Genomic DNA, 22,923 nt, shown 5'->3' on the forward strand with positions numbered 1-22,923 from the left:
TACTTCATACAACACTCATGAAAACGTGGAACTGCTGAGATCAGCGAAATCTGTAAGTTTTTGCGGCCAGGGGACCCGCGCCCCTCCCTGCCAGGCTCAGTCCCGGAGGAGGAGGGGCTGTCAGCTCCGGGAAGGAGAAGGGAGAACTGCAGTGGCTGCTCTTATCGGAAACTCATTCTACTGATTCAAACTCCAACCATAGATAGACTGAGACCAGACACCAGAGACTCTGAGAGCAGCCAGCCCAGCAGAGAGGAGACAGGCATAGAAAAAAAACAACACGAAAAACTCCAAAATAAAAGCAGAGGATTTTTGGAGTTCTGGTGAACACAGAAAGGGGAAGGGTGGAGCTCAGGCCTTGAGGCGCATATGCAAATCCCAAAGCAAAGCTGATCTCTCTGCCCTGTGGACCTTTCCTTAATGGCCCTGGTTGCTTTGTCTATTAGCATTTCAATAACCCATTAGATCTCTGAGGAGGGCCCTTTTTTTTTTTTTTTTTTTTTTTTTTTTTAATCCTTTTTTCTTTTTCTAAAACAATTACTCTAAGAAGCCCAATACAGAAAGCTTCAAAGAATTGCAATTTGGGCACGTCAAGTCAAGAGTAGAACTAAGAGAGCTCTGAGACAAAAGGCAATAATCCAGTGGCTGAGAAAATTCACTAAACAACACAACTTCCCAAGAAAAGGGGGGTGTCCGCTCACAGCCACCATCCTGGTGGACAGGAAACACTCCTGCCCATCGCCAGCCCCATAGCCCAGAGCTGCCCCAGACAACCCAGTGTGACGGAAGTGCTTCAAATAACAGGCACACACCACAAAACTGGGCGTGGACATTAGCCTTCCCTGCAACCTCAGCTGAATGTCCCAGAGCTGGGAAGGTGGAGCAGTGTGAATTAACAAAGCCCCATTCAGCCATCATTTGAGCAGACTGGGAGCCTCCCTACACAGCCCAGCAGCCCAGAACTGCCCTGGGGGGACGGCACTCACCTGTGACATAGCACAGTCATCCCTAAACAGAGGACCCGGGGTGCACAGCCTGGAAGAGGGGCCCACTTGCAAGTCTCAGGAGCCATACGCCAATACCAAAGACTTGTGGGTCAGTGGCAGAGACAAACTGTGACAGGACTGAACTGAAGGATTAGACTATTGCAGCAGCTTTAAAACTCTAGGATCATCAGGGAGATTTGATTGTTAGGGCCACCCCCCCCTCCCTGACTGCCCAGAAACACGCCCCACATACAGGGCAGGCAACACCAACTACACACGCAAGCTTGGTACACCAATTGGGCCCCACAAGACTCACTCCCCCACTCACCAAAAAGGCTAAGCAGGGGAGAACTGGCTTGTGGAGAACAGGTGGCTCGTGGACGCCACCTGCTGGTTAGTTAGAGAAAGTGTACTCCACGAAGCTGTAGATCTGATAAATTAGAGATAAGGACTTCAATAGGTCTACAAACCCTAAAAGAACCCTATCAAGTTCAGCAAATGCCACGAGGCCAAAAACAACAGAAAATTATAAAGCATATGAAAAAACCAGACGATATGGATAACCCAAGCCCAAGCACCCAAATCAAAATACCAGAAGAGACACAGCACCTGGAGCAGCTACTCAAAGAACTAAAGATGAACAATGAGACCATAGTACGGGATATGAAGGAAATCAAGAAGACTCTAGAAGAGCATAAAGAAGACATTGCAAGACTAAATAAAAAAATGGATGATCTTATGGAAATTAAAGAAACTGTTGACCAAATTAAAAAGATTCTGGACACTCATAGAACAAGACTAGAGGAAGTAGAACAACGAATCAGTGACCTGGAAGATGACAGAATGGAAAATGAAAGCATAAAAGAAAGAATGGGGAAAAAAATTGAAAAAATCGAAATGGACCTCAGGGATATGATAGATAATATGAAACGTCCAAATATAAGACTCATTGGTGTCCCAGAAGGGGAAGAAAAGGGTAAAGGTCTAGGAAGAGTATTCAAAGAAATTGTTGGGGAAAACTTCCCAAATCTTCTAAACAACATAAATACACAAATCATAAATGCTCAGCGAACTCCAAATAGAATGAATCCAAATAAACCCACTCCGAGACATATACTGATCACACTGTCAAACACAGAAGAGAAGGAGCAAGTTCTGAAAGCAGCAAGAGAAAAGCAATTCACCACATACAAAGGAAACAGGATAAGACTAAGTAGTGACTACTCAGCAGCCACCATGGAGGCAAGAAGGCAGTGGCACGATATATTTAAAATTCTGAGTGAGAAAAATTTCCAGCCAAGAATACTTTATCCAGCAAAGCTCTCCTTCAAATTTGAGGGAGAGCTTAAATTTTTCACAGACAAACAAATGCTGAGAGAATTTGCTAACAAGAGACCTGCCCTACTGGAGATACTCAAGGGAGCCCTACAGACAGAGAAACAAAGACAGGACAGAGAGACTTAGAGAAAGGTTCAGTACTAAAGAGATTCGGTATGGGTACAATAAAGGATATTAATATAGAGAGGGAAAAATATGGCAAACATAAACCAAAGGATAAGATGGCCGATTCAAGAAATGCCTTCACGGTTTTAACGTTGAATGTAAATGGATTAAACTCCCCAATTAAAAGATATAGATTCGCAGAATGGATCAAAAAAAATGAACCATCAATATGTTGCATACAAGAGACTCATCTTAGACACAGGGACACAAAGAAACTGAAAGTGAAAGGATGGAAAAAAATATTTCATGCAAGCTACAGCCAAAAGAAAGCAGGTGTAGCAATATTAATCTCAGATAAAATAGACTTCAAATGCAGGGATGTTTTGAGAGACAAAGAAGGCCACTACATACTAATAAAAGGGGCAATTCAGCAAGAAGAAATAACAATCGTAAATGTCTATGCACCCAATCAAGGTGCCACAAAATACATGAGAGAAACACTGGCAAAACTAAAGGAAGCAATTGATGTTTCCACAATAATTGTGGGAGACTTCAACACATCACTCTCTCCTATAGATAGATCAACCAGACAGAAGACCAATAAGGAAATTGAAAACCTAAACAATCTGATAAATGAATTAGATTTAACAGACATCTACAGGACATTACATCCCAAATCACCAGGATACACATACTTTTCTAGTGCTCACGGAACTTTCTCCAGAATAGATCATATGCTGGGACATAAAACAAGCCTCAATAAATTTAAAAAGATTGAAATTATTCAAAGCACATTCTCTGACCACAATGGAATACAATTAGAAGTCAATAACCATCAGAGACTTAGAAAATTCACAAATACCTGGAGTTTAAACAACACACTCCTAAGCAATCAGTGGGTTAAAGAAGAAATAGCAAGAGAAATTGCTAAATATATAGAGACGAATGAAAATGAGAACACAACATACCAAAACCTATGGGATGCAGCAAAAGCAGTGCTAAGGGGGAAATTTATAGCACTAAACGCATATATTAAAAAGGAAGAAAGAGCCAAAATCAAAGAACTAATGGATCAACTGAAGAAGCTAGAAAATGAACAGCAAACCAATCCTAAACCAAGCAGAAGAAAAGAAATAACAAGGATTAAAGCAGAAATAAATGACATAGAGAACAAAAAAACAATAGAGAGGATAAATATCACCAAAAGTTGGTTCTTTGAGAAGATCAACAAGATTGACAAGCCCCTAGCTAGACTGACAAAATCAAAAAGAGAGAAGACCCATATAAACAAAATAATGAATGAAAAAGGTGACATAACTGCAGATCCTGAAGAAATTAAAAAAATTATAAGAGGATATTATGAACAACTGTATGGCAACAAACTGGATAATGTAGAAGAAATGGACAATTTCCTGGAAACATATGAACAACCTAGACTGACCAGAGAAGAAATAGAAGACCTCAACCAACCCATCACAAGCAAAGAGATCCAATCAGTCATCAAAAATCTTCCCACAAATAAATGCCCAGGGCCAGATGGCTTCACAGGGGAATTCTACCAAACTTTCCAGAAAGAACTGACACCAATCTTACTCAAACTCTTTCAAAACATTGAAAAAAATGGAACACTACCTAACTCATTTTATGAAGCTAACATCAATCTAATACCAAAACCAGGCAAAGATGCTACAAAAAAGGAAAACTACCGGCCAATCTCCCTAATGTATATAGATGCAAAAATCCTCAACAAAATACTTGCAAATCGAATCCAAAGACACATTAAAAAAATCATACACCATGACCAAGTGGGGTTCATTCCAGGCATGCAAGGATGGTTCAACATAAGAAAAACAATCAATGTATTACAACACATTAAAAACTCGAAAGGGAAAAATCAATTGATCATCTCAATAGATGCTGAAAAAGCATTTGACAAAATCCAACATCCCTTTTTGATAAAAACACTTCAAAAGGTAGGAATTGAAGGAAACTTCCTCAACATGATAAAGAGCATATATGAAAAACCCACAGCCAGCATAGTACTCAACGGTGAGAGACTGAAAGCCTTCCCTCTAAGATCAGGAACAAGACAAGGATGCCCGCTGTCACCACTGTTATTCCACATTGTGCTGGAAGTGCTAGCCAGGGCAATCCGGCAAGACAAAGAAATAAAAGGCATCCAAATTGGAAAAGAAGAAGTAAAACTGTCATTGTTTGCAGATGATATGATCTTATATCTAGAAAACCCTGAGAAATCAACGATACACCTACTAGAGCTAATAAACAAATTTAGCAAAGTAGCGGGATACAAGGTTAATGCACATAAGTCAGTAATGTTTCTATATGCTAGAAATGAACAAACTGAAGAGACACTCAAGAAAAAGATACCATTTTCAATAGCAACTAAAAAAATCAAGTACCTAGGAATAAACTTAACCAAAGATGTAAAAGACCTATACAAAGAAAACTACATAACTCTACTAAAAGAAATAGAAGGGGACCTTAAAAGATGGAAAAATAGTCCATGTTCATGGATAGGAAGGCTAAATGTCATTAAGATGTCAATTCTACCCAAACTCATCTACAGATTCAATGCAGTCCCAATCAAAATTCCAACAACCTACTTTGCAGACTTGGAAAAGCTAGTTATCAAATTTATTTGGAAAGGGAAGATGCCTCGAATTGCTAAAGACACTCTAAAAAAGAAAAACGAAGTGGGAGGACTTACACTCCCTGACTTTGAAGCTTATTATAAAGCCACAGTTGCCAAAACAGCATGGTACTGGCACAAAGATAGACATATAGATCAATAGAATCGAATTGAGAATTCAGAGATAGACCCTCAGATTTATGGCCAACTGATCTTTGATAAGGCCCCCAAAGTCACCGAACTGAGCCATAATGGTCTTTTCAACAAATGGGGCTGGGAGAGTTGGATATCCTTATCCAAAAGAATGAAAGAGGACCCCTACCTGACCCCCTACACAAAAATTAACTCAAAATGGACCAAAGATCTCAATATAAAAGAAAGTACCATAAAACTCCTAGAAGATAATGTAGGAAAACATCTTCAAGACCTTGTATTAGGAGGCTACTTCCTAGACTTTACACCCAAAGCACAAGCAACAAAAGAGAAAATAGATAAATGGGAACTCCTCAAGCTTAGAAGTTTCTGCACCTCAAAGGAATTTCTCAAAAAGGTAAAGAGGCAGCCAACTCAATGGGAAAAAATTTTTGGAAACCATGTATCTGACAAAAGACTGATATCTTGCATATACAAAGAAATCCTACAACTCAATGACAATAGTACAGACAGCCCAATTATAAAATGGGCAAAAGATATGAAAAGACAGTTCTCTGAAGAGGAAATACAAATGGCCAAGAAACACATGAAAAAATGTTCAGCTTCACTAGCTATTAGAGAGATGCAAATTAAGACCACAATGAGATACCATCTAACACCGGTTAGAATGGCTGCCATTAAACAAACAGGAAACTACAAATGCTGGAGGGGATGTGGAGAAATTGGAACTCTTATTCATTGTTGGTGGGACTGTATAATGGTTCAGCCACTCTGGAAGTCAGTCTGGCAGTTCCTTAGAAAACTAGATATAGAGCTACCATTCGATCCAGCGATTGCACTTCTCGGTATATACCCGGAAGATCGGAAAGCAGTGACACGAACAGATATCTGCACGCCAATGTTCATAGCAGCATTATTCACAATTGCCAAGAGATGGAAACAACCCAAATGTCCTTCAACAGATGAGTGGATAAATAAAATGTGGTATATACACACGATGGAATACTACGCGGCAGTAAGAAGGAACGATCTGGTGAAACATATGACAACATGGATGAACCTTGAAGACATAATGCTGAGCGAAATAAGCCAGGCACAAAAAGAGAAATATTATATGCTACCACTAATGTGAACTTTGAAAAATGTAAAACAAATGGTTTATAATGTAGAATGTAGGGGAACTAGCAGTAGAGAGCAATTAAGGAAGGGGGAACAATAATCCAAGAAGAACAGATAAGCTATTTAACGTTCTGGGGATGCCCAGAAATGACTATGGTCTGTTAATTTCTGATGGATGTAGTAGGAACAAGTTCACTGAAATGTTGCTATACTATGTAACTTTCTTGGGGTAAAGTAGGAACATGTTGGAAGTTAAGCAGTTATCTTAGGTTAGTTGTCTTTTTCTTACTCCCTTGTTATGGTCTCTTTGAAATGTTCTTTTATTTTATGTTTGTTTTCTTTTTAACTTTTTTTTCATACAGTTGATTTAAAAAAGAAGGGAAAGTTAAAAAAAAAAAAAAAAAGAAAGAAAAAAGACAAACAAGGAAAAAAAAAAAAGATGTAGTGCCCCCTTGAGGAGCCTGTGGAGAATGCAGGGGTATTTGCCTACCCCACCTCCATGGTTGCTAACATGACCACAGACATAGGGGACTGGTGGTTTGATGGGTTGAGCCCTCTACCATAAGTTTTACCCTTGGGAAGACGGTTGCTGCAAAGGAGAGGCTAGGCCTCCCTGTATTTGTGCCTAAGAGTCTCCTCCTGAATGCCTCTTTGTTGCTCAGATGTGGCCCTCTCTCTCTGGCTAAGCCAACTTGAAAGGTGAAATCACTGCCCTCCCCCCTACGTGGGATCAGACACCCAGGGAAGTGAATCTCCCTGGCAACGTGGAATATGACTCCCGGGGAGGAATGTAGACCCGGCATCGTGGGATGGAGAACATCTTCTTGACCAAAAGGGGGATGTGAAAGGAAATGAAATAAGCTTCAGTGGCAGAGAGATTCCAAAACGAGCCGAGAGATCACTCTGGTGGGCACTCTTACGCACACTTTAGACAACCTTTTTTAGGTTCTAAAGAATTGGGGTAGCTGGTGGTGGATACTTGAAACTATTAAACTACAACCCAGAACCCATGAATCTCGAAGACAGTTGTATAGAAATGTAGCTTATGAGGGGTGACAGTGGGATTGGGAATGCTATAAGGACCAAACTCCACTTTGTCTAGTTTATGGATGGATGTGTAGAAAAGTAGGGGAAGGAAACAAACAGACAAAGGTACCCAGTGTTCTTTTTTACTTCAATTGCTCTTTTTCACTCTAATTATTATTCTTGTTATTTTTGTGTGTGTGCTAATGAAGGTGTCAGGGATTGATTTAGGTGATGAATGTACAACTATGTAATGGTACTGTAAACAATCGAAAGTACAATTTGTTTTGTATGACTGCATGGTATGTGAATATATCTCAATAAAATGATGATTAAAAAAAAAAAAAAAAAGTGACATCATTCTTTCTTAGACCAAGAAATGTCCATAAAATTTGCAAGCAGATGTGAATCCAACAGCAGTTTATTTAATATTAACACATCAATTTAGTTTTCTTACTCTCCAAAGCAACACTAAACACCCCGTTGGAATGGAAATTTGGTTAAAATTATAGAATGACATCATCTTAACTTTAATTTCTAAGCAACTATCAGTATTTCCATGTTACCAAAGTTGATCAAGTCATTGGAAAAATGATCAAATCCATTGTTGGGCATCATGGAGCCAAAGCAGCTGGCCGACTAGATAAAGGTCTCACTCCTCTGAAACAGACCATTGTGACATGCTGGGGTCATAGCAGAGGATTAGGGGCACTGCATTTATTTTTTTAAATTACACGTGGGAAAAATAAAAAGCAGATAATTTGCATTTTTAAATGTCTATTTTCTTATTTATTTCAGCCATTTACTAACTTATAAAAGCAAATCTGTATGGTGGAATTATGGATTGGATTTTTTATGGGCAGCTTTGAGAGGCTTTAAAACAGAACAGGAAAATATTAGCCCTGTCTTTGGAAAACTACAAAACACAATGGAGATATTTCACACATGTGGAGAGAAAATATAAATAGTAAGAAGACTTTGTCAATTTATTATCAGTATAAAACATAGGGCATACTTCCTACCATTTATCTTAAAGCACAGACTCCTTTTATGAAAAGCGCACATACTAAAATGAAGCTAAGCTGACTGTTAGCTTTAATTACTAAAAGCAACAGGATACAATACACAGTGCTGAAAAAGGTTATTAAGTCTCATTTAAAACAGTCATGTAAAGCGCAAAAGTTGAAATAGTATTAACAACAAAGGATGAGGACATTGTTCAGAAGAAAATATAAATAGATTTTGGAAGAAAAGGACTGAAATCACACACACACGGTGGAAATTCTGTGATTAGCAGAAGCTTCATTAGATAGACCAGTGAGTGACCTGAACTACTGTAATTATTTGACAAATAATTGCTCTTTTTCTGTGTTTTTAAAGAGTAGTTAAATTTTGCTCAATTGATTAAATGATAATTATACAGAAAGTGTAACCTGGAAGGGCTATTACTAATAAGCACTGGGAATTTAACATTAAAAAATACCAATAGGAGTAAGTATGATTATTTATAAAATAAGAGTACAGGTAGTACCTCCTTTGTTCAAAGAGTCAGGGAATTAAAATAAGTAAAACCTCCACAAATACTGTAGAACAGGAACATATTTAATACAGCTCAGGTATTAACATTTCCCTGCACTGTAAGACACCCCTGGGCTAAAGCAGATCTCGCTGCAGCTGTGGTCTCCACTGGTCCCTTAGGTACAGGACTCGTTAAATGACTTGCTTCAGGTCACATCCTTCCTTAAAAGAGGGGGTGGGGGGGGAGGGAGAGAGAGGGAGAGGTGAAAAGGGTAAAAAGGAAAGAATTCTTCACTCATGTTTGACTCTTCTTAGACATTTTTTCTTCATACTGTAAAGGTATCAGGGTTGGGAGTATGGGTAGGGAGAGTGAGAGTTATCTAGGGCAGAAAACTTAAGGAGCCACTGAGCGTGAGTGCCTTACATTTTGCACCGTTGGCACCTCACTTGCTTCACTCTGGTCTGGTTTTGAAACATACAAATATACTTATATATATGTATACACATACAAATTATATATAAGATATTTAAAATAAAAATGAAAACACTGAGCATGTGATCCATATATTGCTCGATTCACTCAACAAGTGTCCTTCCTTATGGGTATATGTAGATCTACGTCATTCTTTTGAATAGCTGTATGGTATATTGTAGTATGAATGTACTATAATTTATTAAACTCTCCCTCTGTTGATGGACGTTTACTCAATTTCTAATTTTTGAGTACTGCTAACAGTGCTGCTATTAACATTCTTACACATATATTTTTATGCACTTTTATATTCTAGTAAAATAGATTATTGTCAGAAGCAAATTATAAATTCAGTGTGTATGCTCATTTTAAAGGTTGATGGATACTGACAACTTTCCCTCTAAACTGCAGCACTTCTGAATACAATTTTCTATGATGATGGACATGCTCTCTATCTGTACTGCCCAGTGTGATAGCCACTAGCCCCATGTGGCTAGTGGGACTGAGGAGTTGCATTTTTAATTTTATTTAATTCTGATTAATCAGATGTTTTGGTTGAGTGTCTTGGATTTTTTTGTCTTATGGTGCCATAAAATATTGAATAATAACTGTCATGGTAAGCCTGAGCTTTAATCAGAATGCTTCTAGCATCTCTTCACACGTGTGACATTTGTTGTTAGTTTGCGATAGATTCAAACACAGCTAGTGGGCTAACCCAACAGCCATTCTGTGACTTCAGGCTACAGAGACTGGAAAACTAGTTATTTATTTATTCTGGAAAAGGAAGTCTGCAGGTGTCTTAAGAGGGATAGGATTTGAATTCTCGTGGATGTCAGTGTATATGCTGGTGGAGAATTCATAGGCATTTTCCTTTCCACCTTTTTTTCTCGTTATACTTTGTTTTAATGGGTCTCAAAATTCTGTGACAGATTTTTGGTCAAGTTTTTTCCATTTAAAAATACTGATTTTAAAAACTAATAACTTAAAACTGCCAATCTTGATGCCAGGGCTTGTGGAATCCCTCTTACTCATGAGTGACGAGCTCATGAAGAGCCAACAGCTAAGCGTGGTCAGACTACAAAAAGAGAATGAACCTGATTCCTGGGTTATAGCTTTGGCTTCTGACCAAGCTCTGAGACTGTCAGCTTTCAAAATTCCTGTAAAATAAATGCAAGATGTTTTTGTAGCTCAAACCATCATTCATAGGGTTTTAAGGTTTTCTGGTACTTTCCACCAGAAGCATTCATAACTGATACAAGTTTAGAGCACGTTTTTCTATTCCTAGCTTTATGAGTTTTTAAAAGCCATAAATGAGTATTGTAAATAATCAAATATCTTTTTCAGAATAGCTTTCAAATAACAAGTGAACACTTATATAGTGCCTAATATATGGCAGGCACTGTTCTAAATACTTTACATTTATTAACTGATTTAATTTTTACCAAGAACCTTTGAGGCAGACACTATTGTTATCCCTATTTCATAGATGTGGAAACTGATTCACAGAGAGATTAAGCAAATTGCCTAAGATCACCCACCCATCTAGTAAGTGACAGAGCCTGGGTTTGAACCCACACACTTTGGCTCCAAAATCCGTCTTCCAGTATTGAAAAATGATGCATGGACAACAATATATATTTCTAAATTCCATCATAATTTTATTATCAGTGGTCTTTATCCTAAAAGAGTGGCACTTGACCAAATTAATGGCGAGTGAATATGAGCAAAGTGTTTTTAATGTTATTTTCATGGTTCACAATAAAAAGAGATCACCAGTAGAGTTCAAATGACCAAGGTTCAAAGAAATCTTAGCATTTCTTACTCAATTTATTTTCTTAAATTAAGGTTGACTTCACAAATTTCTTTTTCAGATGTATTTGTACTTTCTGGGATTCAAGAGAACAATATTCCTTTCTTACCCTTACTAAAGCTAGAATTATAATGGATGAATTAAGGCTATTTTTTTCCCATTTCTTTGATGTGTCCTGACTTTGGCCACATTTTCTTCCTCTCCTTCTTTGATCACAGTGAAGTTTTTGTTTTCTGCCTTCCAAGAAAAGTTGCATAGAAACATAGGAAAAACAAAAAGGAAACAAGGACTTATTACTCCCATCTCCTCCTAGATTTTTATGCCTCATCTTGTTTGTCCGATGTAGACCGTGTATGATTCACCACATACAGACAAAGCGTTAATGATAAATAGTAATAATAGAGTCTCCTGACAAAAGCAATTATGCAAGTCAATGTAAACCTGGATTATCTATGACACAGGGTTTAATGAGAATTACTTTTCAGCATTCCAGAAGTTGACAATAGGAAATTATGTTTATACTTGCTAATCTTTCAAGACACTTGTTCTATTTTTCCTCTTTTATGTTCTTTACATATTCATTGGCATCTGGCAATGCCTTTGGAAATACAATGAATTAAAAAATTACTAAGTAAGAGATTGTGCAAAGGACAATATTAGTGGCATGACTACAGTCTAACATCATAGGAATGTATTTTTTGGGTTGTGCATACAAGTATAATGACAGTTCATAAATTTAACATCATCATCTTTATTATCTTAGTGGTGATTATCATATTCTTTATCATTATTATCATCATAATTATTATATCATTATTAATGTTATTACTTTCCATTTTACAATGTACTTTCTAATGAGTCTTTAAAATATCATTGCTAGATATGCAATTAAATGTTAATGAATCTATATAATTAATCTATATTCTGTAATTAAAACTACAATATCAATCTCTATAAGTATTACCAAGTAAATCTACAAACTAACAAATTATCTTTGTATATCTTTGGCAAACATACATTCAAGGGACCATATAGATGTTAGCTGTTAAGCAGATATGGTGTCTATTTTAACAATGTTAGAGGGCAGAAAAATAAAGATTGTGACGGCAGAGGATTTATGGTAATCACAGGGGCAGGGATATTTATAATGGTCACAGCAGCAGAAGAAAATAGAGTAAGATGGACTGTAAAAATGAAAACCTCAGAATAGAGTGATAAGCAAGTGAATAATGGTAATGAGAGTTAGAGACCTTAAAGGGAGGCTGAAAACTATTGACGATATAAAAGACAAGGGAACTAAGTAAGGAATAAAATAAAACTAAGTAGATTGGAAAAGGAGACATTCTAGGGAATTCACATAAGGAATTTGGGCTTATAGGCAGAGGAGGTGGATTGTTTGGAATTGTACATCTGCTTTCTTTTCCAGATATTTAGCAGTGGTCTCTAATTATAATAATCTAATAGTGAGTATTATTTCTGCAAGAGCAACCACTTTCCATACTCTTGGTTTTTCTTTTCTTTTCTTTTATAATCTAATTTAAACAATTTGCCTCTGTAATACCTTCATAGACACATTAATTTTGGAAAAAAACAATTTTTCCCCTTCCATTACTCATAGCTTTATGGTGGATCAAGCTTGGACTTCTCTGTGTGTTTGGACTATTGTTATGCATAGCTGCCCATGTGAAGAAGTCTACAATTAACTCCCAAGTGAGAAGGCCTGGGCTCAAATCGTGGCTCTGTGTTCTGCTAGCAATGAGTGTAACATAAGTTCTGTAAGCCTCAGTTTCCTCATCTGTAAATTTGGGAAACAATTATATATTACCTCAGATGTTGTTATGAGATTAAATGACATAAAGCACAGTGCATGGAACGTAGTGAATATCAACAGCTGATACTATTTCTTTAATATGAACCGCTGACTTAGTCATTACCCAGCAGCTGCTTCTCTTAATGACTTATATTGTGGTGACAGAAAAGTTGTCTCTGCCTCAGCCAAACTGTTTTTATTCTGGGTGTGATGGGGGCTTTTACCTTGTTTGCTGGTTTAAAGAGAAAAGTCAGGTTAGTGCATATTTGTGATAATATTACAATTACTATGAATTAGTGAAAAACTGCATATTCAAAGGTTCCTATTGTTCAGAATTGCATAGCAACCCATCACTGTGACCTTGTGACTTCAGCAGGATGAGGATTTGAAATATCATCTGGTCTTGAGGATGGGGGATGCAGGGAGGCAGGAGGGGCAGTGAATATGTCTCTGGGACTCTTCTCAGCCTAACTTAATCATGCTATAAAATAAGAGAAGCACAGTCAGGAAAATGACTGCTGTTTTGGTTTTAAAAAGATTTAGTGTTATATGTATGTTTTCAGCATGCTTAATTATTATATCATGAACCGTGCCAGCACCCAGCAACTGCCCACGTATCCTGTCTCAATCACTATTCCCTTTTTCTGCCCTGGAGGTAAATACCATCCTGACTTCTAAAGTGATCACTTCTTTGATAGTTCCTAATGAAACAAATTATATGATATTTGTCAATGCCAAACTTTTGTAAAATTACCGTTATATTGTTTGGTCGCGATGTATGTAGAATGGTAAATGTATTCTAAAGAGGAGGTATAATTTTAAATATGTGAATGGGAGTCTTTACCTATTTGTGCTTCGTTTAATGTAACTTTAACTTAATATAGAATTTTGTTCTATATTTAGGCCAGGTTTTTTTCAGATTAGTTTTCCTTAACCATGATTTTGGTTAAGGTCTTTTGTGATGGCCCACTCCTCCGTTACTCCCAATTAAGTGAAAGTTGATTTTATGACCTCTGGGTAGTTTCTAGTATTTACTTGGTACCATGTAATATCGTGTAATATTTGGCACTCTGGCCAAAATTTATTTTTGCATGGTACATTATTTTAAATACTTCTAATTTCAACTTTTGTATTCTTGTAAAAAGAATATTGTTGTTTTAAAAATATTCCTTTGGATAATCTTCCTATTTTAATTAGAATATTTTATATATTTATAGCTAAGGTAATTGCTGATATACTTGGGTTTAAATCTACCATTTGAAGAGTTGATTTCTATTTGCCCCACCTTGTCTATATTTATCCTCTTCTTTCTTGCCTTTTTTAATTAGCCATTCCCCCATTAGTTTGATTGTTATACATTCTTTTAATATTCCTTTAGTGATTAACCTAGAAATTAAATATGTGTCCTTGACTTGTCTTCCAGGACAACACAAGGAACTTAGAACACCTTAACTCCAATTATCCTCTCCTAACTTACATGCTGTAGTTGTCAGGAATTTTAATTGATTCTATTTGTCTATTGTATTAAAGACCCACAGGATTTTATTATTGTTACTGTATATTATTATTTCAGTATTCAATTCCATTTAGCCATATACCTATCCTTTCCTGGCATTTTATCCCTTCCTGTATCTCTGAACTTCCATGTGGAATCATTTTGCTTCTGTTAAAGAACATCTTTTAGTATTCATTAGTGCAGTCTACTTATTTTTTCTCACCTTTGGTTTGTCTGAAAAATTTTTTCAATTTATAGTATATATTGCTGGATATAGAATTCTAGGTTGATAGTTATTTTCTTTTAGTCTTTGACAGGTATTTTATTGTCTTATGGATTTCTTTGTTTCCGTTGCTCTTTAGAAGGCACTATATCTTTTTTTCCCCTCTGACTACTTTTAAGATTTTCTCTTATCTTTGGATTTCGTAAGATTTACTATTATGTGCCTCCATGATTTTTCTTTTTATTTATCTTTCCTGGGGGTCATAGAGTTTCCTGAATCTGTGGCTTTATGTCTTTGGTCAGTTTTGGAAATTCTCAGTCATTATATCTTTAAATATTGCTTCTGTTCCATCCTCTCTCTCCTCTCTTTTTCAGTACTTCAATAAAAATATTAGAACTTCTCACTATATCTTTCAAATTATTTACTGTGTTTTTCACTCTTTGTCTGTCTGTTGTTCATTCTGGGTATTTTCTTCTTACTTTTCTTCCAGTTTTCTGATTTTATTTTCAGCTGTGTAATCTCCATTGAGGTGATAATTTTGGTTGATGTATTTTCTGGTTACAGAATTTCCATTTACTTTTATAGTTTCCAGGCCTCTGTTAAAGTCCCCAATCTTGTCTCTCATTGCCTTGAACATCAAGGAACATTCATTCCTTAAATTCTCTGAGACTCTGCTTCTATTGTCTATTATTTCTCTGGATTTGAGGGCATGTCACTTGTCTCCTCATATGTGTGATTGTTTATGATTGCATGGTAGACATAGATTTGAAAATTGTAAAAAACAATTGGAAGCCTAGGATGCTTACTGTCTTCTCTCAAAGAGGATTTACTTTGACTTCTGGCAGGTGGATAGAGATAATAAATACATAGAATTACATTAATCCCGTTTCTGAGACTGAGATGACTTCAAAAACTGGTCTATTTCTGGTTTACTCCTACTTTTGGCTACAGCCTTTGGGATCCCAACCCACAGCATGGGAAATATACCAGCTCTGCCTTCTTGGTGGGCTTGGACTTAGGTTTTTATTGCCCTAGCTCCAAAAGGCTGTCCAAAGTTCTGTTCAGCTTCTAATTTACCTCTTCCACAATCAGCAGATGATCTAGGGGAAAAGGCCCAAATTCTGGGCTCACCACAGCAGACATTTTCCCACAGTTTCTCTGGCTTTTCTACTTGTTTGTAGTGGAAAAGTTGTTTCACATTATTCAGTTCATCATGACTGAAAATTCTGCTCACCCATAATTTAACTTTTATTTAGAAAAATTCAATTTCTCAAGCCATTCCTTTCCCAGGCATGTTGTGATATGTTTAGAAATCCACAAAATTGCAAAGTTGACAGGGGCCAGGTAAACAATCTGATTCAGTAGTTCCCACATTCCCAAGTGGATTTGGGGGACCAGATAAAATTTAGAAAGCAATTTTGTGGACGAATATAAGGTCTCCATCTTTTTAATTTTGGCAATTAAGAATATTAAAAACAGCTACTATACATTTTCATTACCATTTTATGAAGGAAAGCACATTTTATTAAATGCCTCTGCTCCCCACCCTCCCAGAAAAAAAAAAAAGCAATAATCTTAGCCTAAAAGACAGTCCTTTAAATTGAATAAGTTTAGCTTTAAGAAAAATACACTACACACTAAAATGTCATTCCTTTTCTCATTTTCTGAAGTATTAGTGAAACTTTCACTAAGGATTTGCATTGATCAGTCGGTTTGTATTTAGGAACTGCTTGTGTATTACAACCCCTTGTTGATTTGTATTGTTTGCATCATATTGTATTATTTTGCACTGCAGGAGAGAGAACTGTGTTAAATATATGTCTTGGGTTTTGGTACACCACATGAACAGCCCATGCAGGGTACCTCTATTGGCTAATGTATTTCTTTTATCTCGTTGACTCTCATTTTCCCACTCCCATTTGCATCAGCCCATAGACATATAACCCATAAATCTCTAAAAATCTCCAAAAATCAGCCCGAGGTGACCATACACTTGAATTTATATGTAAGTATAATATCCTTGAATTTATATTATCTTTATTAAATATGTAGTTTTTTGGTATTTATTTTAATTTCCATAAATGTTATTGATCCCCAGCTTTTATTCTGTTTCTTACATTTTTCACTCAGCATTATGTTTTTAAGATTGGCTTCTGTTTTTCTGCATAGTGCATTTAGTGCATTTCTTTTGCTGATGTAATTGGCTCCACAATATGTATCCAACACATTCTTAGTCCGGAGATCATGAATCTGAAATGGGTCTCACTGGACTAAAATCAAGGTGTCAGCCAGGCTGCTTTCCTTTCAGGAGGCTCTAGGGGAGAATCCATTTTCTTGCCCTTTCTGGCTCTAGAGGGTGCCTGCATTCCTTGACTCATTGCACCCTTCCTCCATTTTCAAAGCCAACAATACTGCATCTCTGTGCTTTTCTTCCATAGCCACATTTTCACTAATTCTCCTCTCTTGCCTCCCTCTTCTACTTTTAAGAATCCTTGTGATTACTTTAGGCCCATCTGCATAATCCAGAATAATCTCCCTCTTTTAAGGTCTGCCAATTAGCAAATTTAATTCCCTCTGCCAGGTAAGTTTACACATTCGTAAATTTCTGGAATTAGGGTGTGGACATCTTTGGGGAGGTTATTATTCTGTACCACAATGAATAAAATAGTTGTGCTAATAACTATTTAAGAATTAAAAAAGTAAATTTGGACAGCGATAACTTTATTTGGGGACTTAATTACTGGGGTGGTGGAAAGTAGAATGAATGTTTCAGGCCATGGGCAAAAGGAACCGTGAGTTCTGGGTTCTAATTCTTGGGTTCAGCTTTCCACTCAATTGCTTATTCATCTTGTTTCCCAGAGCAAATTACTTAACCTTGTGAAGCATGTTTCCTCATTCGTAAAATGGAAATGGTGATACCAACAATGTTGTAGAACAGTACACGTTAATGTAAAGAACTGAGCACAATGCTTGCATGAAGTTCATGCTTAAAATTGTTAGCTATTATTATTAACAGTCAGTAGACAAAGATTACAATTATGGTTTTGCTGTTAACTAACTGAATGATTCTGGGCAAGTCGTTGAACTTCTCTGGGCCTCAGTTTCTTCCTTTGTAAAGTGAGGAAGATAAATGAGAGAAATTTTGAAGTCCTTTCCAGCTCCAAAATTTTATAATTGTGCAAGTCTTAGATAGAATCACAGACTCCCTTTCCCAGAAACATTTGTCAGGAGAATATATTTTGAGGGAAGAAAAAAACACAACTGGAACATGCCTGGTAATTTATGGAAATGCGTGGAGAGGAGCTTGGGCTGACAGATTAATGGAGTTATCATTCTCTTTATTGTTCTTCAGATCATCAAGTTAATAAAGAAGCTGCAGACTGGTGGCTGCTGTGGTTGCTACAAGTGATTTGAAAAACATTCATCAAGATTTCATCATAGAAAAGTGCAAAAGATATTTTGTTAAAGGTTAGGACTGTCTTTACCTAATATTGATTGTATATCATACTCTTTTGTAACTGCTATAGTTTGTTAGCTAGAAAAAATGAAAATTTTATTTTAAAAGATGATTTATTATATTATTTAGGGTTTTTCTTTTAAAATTAAATCAGTGCATTAACCTTAATTATGGGAGTATTTCAAAATCATTATTTTATCTTATCTCTCTTGTCTGCAGATCTGTAATCTAGACAATATTCATGTGTATTATCTACTATTTCAGAATCAATACATTTTGATTCACTATACTCTTTAAGAACATTCATTACCTTGAGGAGACATCAAATTAATGTGTATATTATTTTCTCTACTTCAACTACATTTAAGGTCTCACCAAAATGTTCTTCCTACCTCTTAGTTTTTTTCAGAAAACACACAACCAAGAAAGGCAGTTGCCAAGTCACTTATGTCTGCTATCTGCTTTTTTAACAGGAGTATTCATAATAGAATCAAAATCAGAACATAGATATATAACCCCAAAATCTCTAAGGAGTATGTATAGCGTTTCAAATTACACTATCCAAGTAAAAGTCTTGGTTTAGTTCTAACATATCTTTGAAAATCTGAAGAATTTCTTCCTTTTTCACAATTTAAATAAATGTGATGTTGTGGGGGTTTTTTGGTTGGGATTTTCTCATTGCTCTCATGGACAATCTTACTTTCTCATCCATCTTCTTGAAAAAAACTGACAGGCATTTTGAGAGATGAGAGGCTGGATGCCCACTCTGAAGTACCATCCTATCCCCCAGGAAAAACCTTAAATTAAGGATCCCAGAGACTCCGTACAAGCAACAATACAGAAAAATTCAAGAAGCCAGTGCCACAGAGGTGAATTGAATCCAGAAAGAAATGGCAGTTGCCTACAATCAAAAAGTAAGTCTGTTATTTATAATGTGCTCTTGCTTGTCTTCTTTGCAGAATGTTAAGTGCTCTTAGAGTTTACTCAACTATTTTTCTCCTCCAAGGCTGAATCACTGCTAATGTTTATTAAAGAAAAGCAGACTCCATCCTTTGGTCTTAAAGTTTTTCTCATTTTCTAAGAAAAGATAGTTGTAGTGGAGAGATTATATGGCTTAAATTAGTTCTTGGAAATTGGTTTGATCTTGCAGTCTTGCTCATCAACTTACTGGCTATTTGGTCTTGATCAAATTTTTAATCTCTTGGTGCCACAATTTCCTGACCTGTAAAACTGAGATAATAATAGTACCTATAAGCACTTGATAATTATTAGATATTATTATTTCTTTAAATATATTCTGGTGTAGTCTTTCTACATGATGACTCTCCTGTGTAAAATATCTGCATCTGGTAGGTAAAGAACAATGACATCAACATTGGGCACTACTGTTGGATCCAGGATTGAGCTAAGTGATGTTAAAAATGAAACGTGGTCCCATGTTTAGAGATATGAAAATTTAGTTATATACATAAAATTATACTGTAGCAAAATTGTGTCTGTTTTGAAAATTTATAGAGCTTTATATTTCTATGTGTAATTTTTTATGTATATTATAAATCATTTTAAAAGCCCAAAATAGACAGTTGCTATGGAAATCCTATAATGTGGGAAATAAAAACATAAAGACATTTACAGCCTAGTTGAAATTAGTAGTTGGAACTAATAACTTCCTTTATTTGGAATAATTGCACTTGAAGTAGAAGTCACCACTAGCCAAGTTACCTTTCTAGAATTGGAATTGCTTCCTAAAAAATGGATGTAAACCTACATCATTTTATAAGACAGTCAAAAGAATTGTCTTGCTCTGTGTTTCTCTGTACTATTCAACCATGGCCTCCTAGAAAACTTCAAGGTAATATGTCTTACTGGGAGGATTGTTAAATTAATGTGACCCACCAAAAGCAAGAGAGAGTTTTCTCTCTAGCAGAAATGTCTTGGCATTGAATGACTGACCTTACCTCACCACATGCCCGTCCCTAAACCAATCATTCAGTCTACAGGATGGGACTCACTCACAACCTGGTGGGGACATGCCTGCCCTTGAAAATCATGGGGATTGAGGCGCTGTGATTGACAGTCCCCAGTACAATATGTTTTGGAGGAGACTGGTTCCTTGAAGGAAGTGAAGCTGCATAGACAACCCACACTTATTCACATAGTGTGTAAAGAAGTTTGGCTATTCTCCTGCTGAAATACTTGATTAAATTTGCAAAATGGAGTCAGGAGGACTGATTTAAAGATAATTGCTGCAATTTAAGTAGGACTGATGACAGTAGCACTGGAGAAGAGCAGATGAGATAAGGAGAAATCTGATATCAAGATGTAGTGTCTACAAAAATGGTTGACTCACTGGATGCAGAGGGCCAGTGAACCAGAGCAAGGAATCGAGGGTTGCTCCCAGATACTATCCATTTGTGATAACTTGGAGGTTGGTGATGACATTCATCGTGAAAAGAAAGACAGGAAGAAAAGAAGGCTGAGGCAGAGGGAAGATAATGAGTTCAGTTTTAGACACACTTTTAGGCATGCTGTGTTACAGAAAATAATAATGAGTTGGCAAAATGTAAGTAAAACCACATTATAAAGTATTTTTAAAAAGTAGATTCTTTCAACAAATCCAGGATTTGCACAATTGAAAACTTCTACAGAAGGAAAAGAGGGGAAAGAAGAGCTCATTGCACATTTCACTGACTTTTATTATCATTAAAAATACCTCTTTAAAAATATAATTTTCCGCATATAAAAGTAACTCATGCCTGCTACTGAAAATTTGGAAAAGATGAAATAAAACAACACATAAGAAAGGAATAAAATGACTACTATAGTAAATATTTTGGCATAGTCCCTCCCATGCAAAATTGTTTTTAGTAATTATAAATACAATTTTTCATTATTTAAAAAATGTCTAACAATAAAGAAAGTAGTTAATAACCCTGAAACCTCACTACTTTGAGATAGCCACTGTTTGTTTTTTGACTGCTCTCATACATCTTTTTGTGTATGTATATATATACACACACACACACATATACATATGCATTTTGTGTGTATAGATATAGATGGAATTTAATTTAATGGGGTCATATCATATATGCTCATTTTATTATGGACAGCTCAGTATTTTTAAAAACTGTCTTATTATTTCCTTATGTTTTCCTTTGCCTCCCTTCTTTCCTTTATTCTCTATTCTCTCTCCAAAGCAACCTATTTTAATGACTTATATACATAAACGTATACATATGATTTATAAACTATAGTTATGCAAAAATATGTTTTATGTTTATAATATAAAAATATAGAGGAATTGGTAACTAATTTAAAATTGTTTTTAAAAATTGGGGTCATATTATATACATTTTTCTGTATCTGGCTTTTTCCTCTTAGTAACATGTTGTAAAAATTCCCCAAAGTGAGTCGCTTTAGGTGTTATGTCGGTGATTCTCCTACTTGAGTGTGATTTTCCTAAGAGCAGGGTCTGTATCATCTGTTTCCTCTACCACCTACCGCCACTATGCTGATGTTATCAATAGTTTCAAGCCAAATTACTGAGAATTCAAACATTTGGGCCAGTTTGTCACTATTTATGTTAAAGTCCAAGTGACAGAACTCAACACCCCATGAGGTTGATAATGTTGTTTATTATTCCCGTTTTCATGTATGAAGAAACTAAGGTGCATAGACTTTAGTTTTCTCAAGAGCACAAAGTCTATGTACTGCAAGCTACCACACCCCAGACTCACAGATGTTAACCAAATGTGTTATCACTGGTGTATTGTAAAATAAATGACAACCATGATAAAATCAACGTCACACTTGTATCGGAGAGTAGATCTTGAGACCTCATGCCACGTTCTCTGGAGAATCTTCTCATGCTTCTCAGTGGTCATAATTTCCCTCTTCAGATTCCTTTAGAGTGACTAGTGGACCTGAATTTTCACATTTCATTTAGAAAGGTAAAAGTGAGACACAATGATGTTATTTTCTCAAATGACATTAAAAATCAGTAAAGGAAAGAGAACAGAGGAACCGGTTCTATTGAACCTAGTCTAAAATTCTGACTCACAACAAAACCTGAATTCTGGAAAATCTCACTCAGCTTCGGTTTCAGTATAAAAAGAGATTCTCAGCACTTGGTTACCTTATGGTTTTAAGGAGAAGAAAAGCAGGAAAGGTGGTGCTTTGTTTGGAGCTGATGCATAGCTGGGAAGGCAGCACAAGGCTGTGGCTCTTGTTAGCTGGTGTGTGGCACAGGTGGCCTGCATCAGAATCCCCAGGAGAGCTTGTTGAAAAGGTAGAGCCTGGGTCCACTCCAGACCCGCTGAATCAGAATCTGGGGGGATGGAGTCTGGAATTTGGGGAATGGACTTTATGGGGTACACTTTTAAGCATGTCAGATGACTTTTATGCCTATTAACCTTTGAGAACATCTGTTAGGTCCTTCGAGAGATTCTCCTAGGCATCTTGGCTTAGTAGGAAGGGCAGCCACTTACTGTGGACTCTTGAGTACATTACTTAGATTTCCTGATTTTGCATTTCCCTATCTATAAAATGACGATCATAGCACTTAGCACATAGGGCTATTATAAGAATTGGAAGTAATATATGTAAATATTCTAGCAGCCAATAATTAACTACAAATGCTATTAAGCTCAAATTAATCATAATAAGAGAAAAAGCTCGTGAGGAAATTTCAGAAAACATGAACCTAATTAACTTTCTGTGGCTTTCAGTTTGGAAAGAATCTTGAAAAGGAAAGTTAGGAAT

At 36.3% G+C, this 22,923-nt stretch overlaps 1 protein-coding gene across 9 annotated transcripts in view; it reads left to right on the forward strand.

Annotated features, from left to right (window-relative positions):
* LMNTD1 (lamin tail domain containing 1) overlaps positions 1-22,923 on the forward strand; it is a 445,763-nt gene that overhangs the window by 99,567 nt on the left and 323,273 nt on the right. For all 9 annotated transcript variants that reach the window (XM_037845309.1, XM_037845307.1, XM_037845302.1 and 6 more), the window contains 2 exons: positions 18,055-18,170; positions 18,893-19,073. The gene's annotated coding sequence lies outside the window, so the exon portion shown is untranslated. The remainder of the gene's footprint in view (positions 1-18,054; positions 18,171-18,892; positions 19,074-22,923) is intronic.

The sequence above is a fragment of the Choloepus didactylus genome, chromosome 8 (assembly GCF_015220235.1).
Source record: "Choloepus didactylus isolate mChoDid1 chromosome 8, mChoDid1.pri, whole genome shotgun sequence".
Lineage (NCBI taxonomy): Eukaryota > Metazoa > Chordata > Mammalia > Pilosa > Megalonychidae > Choloepus > Choloepus didactylus.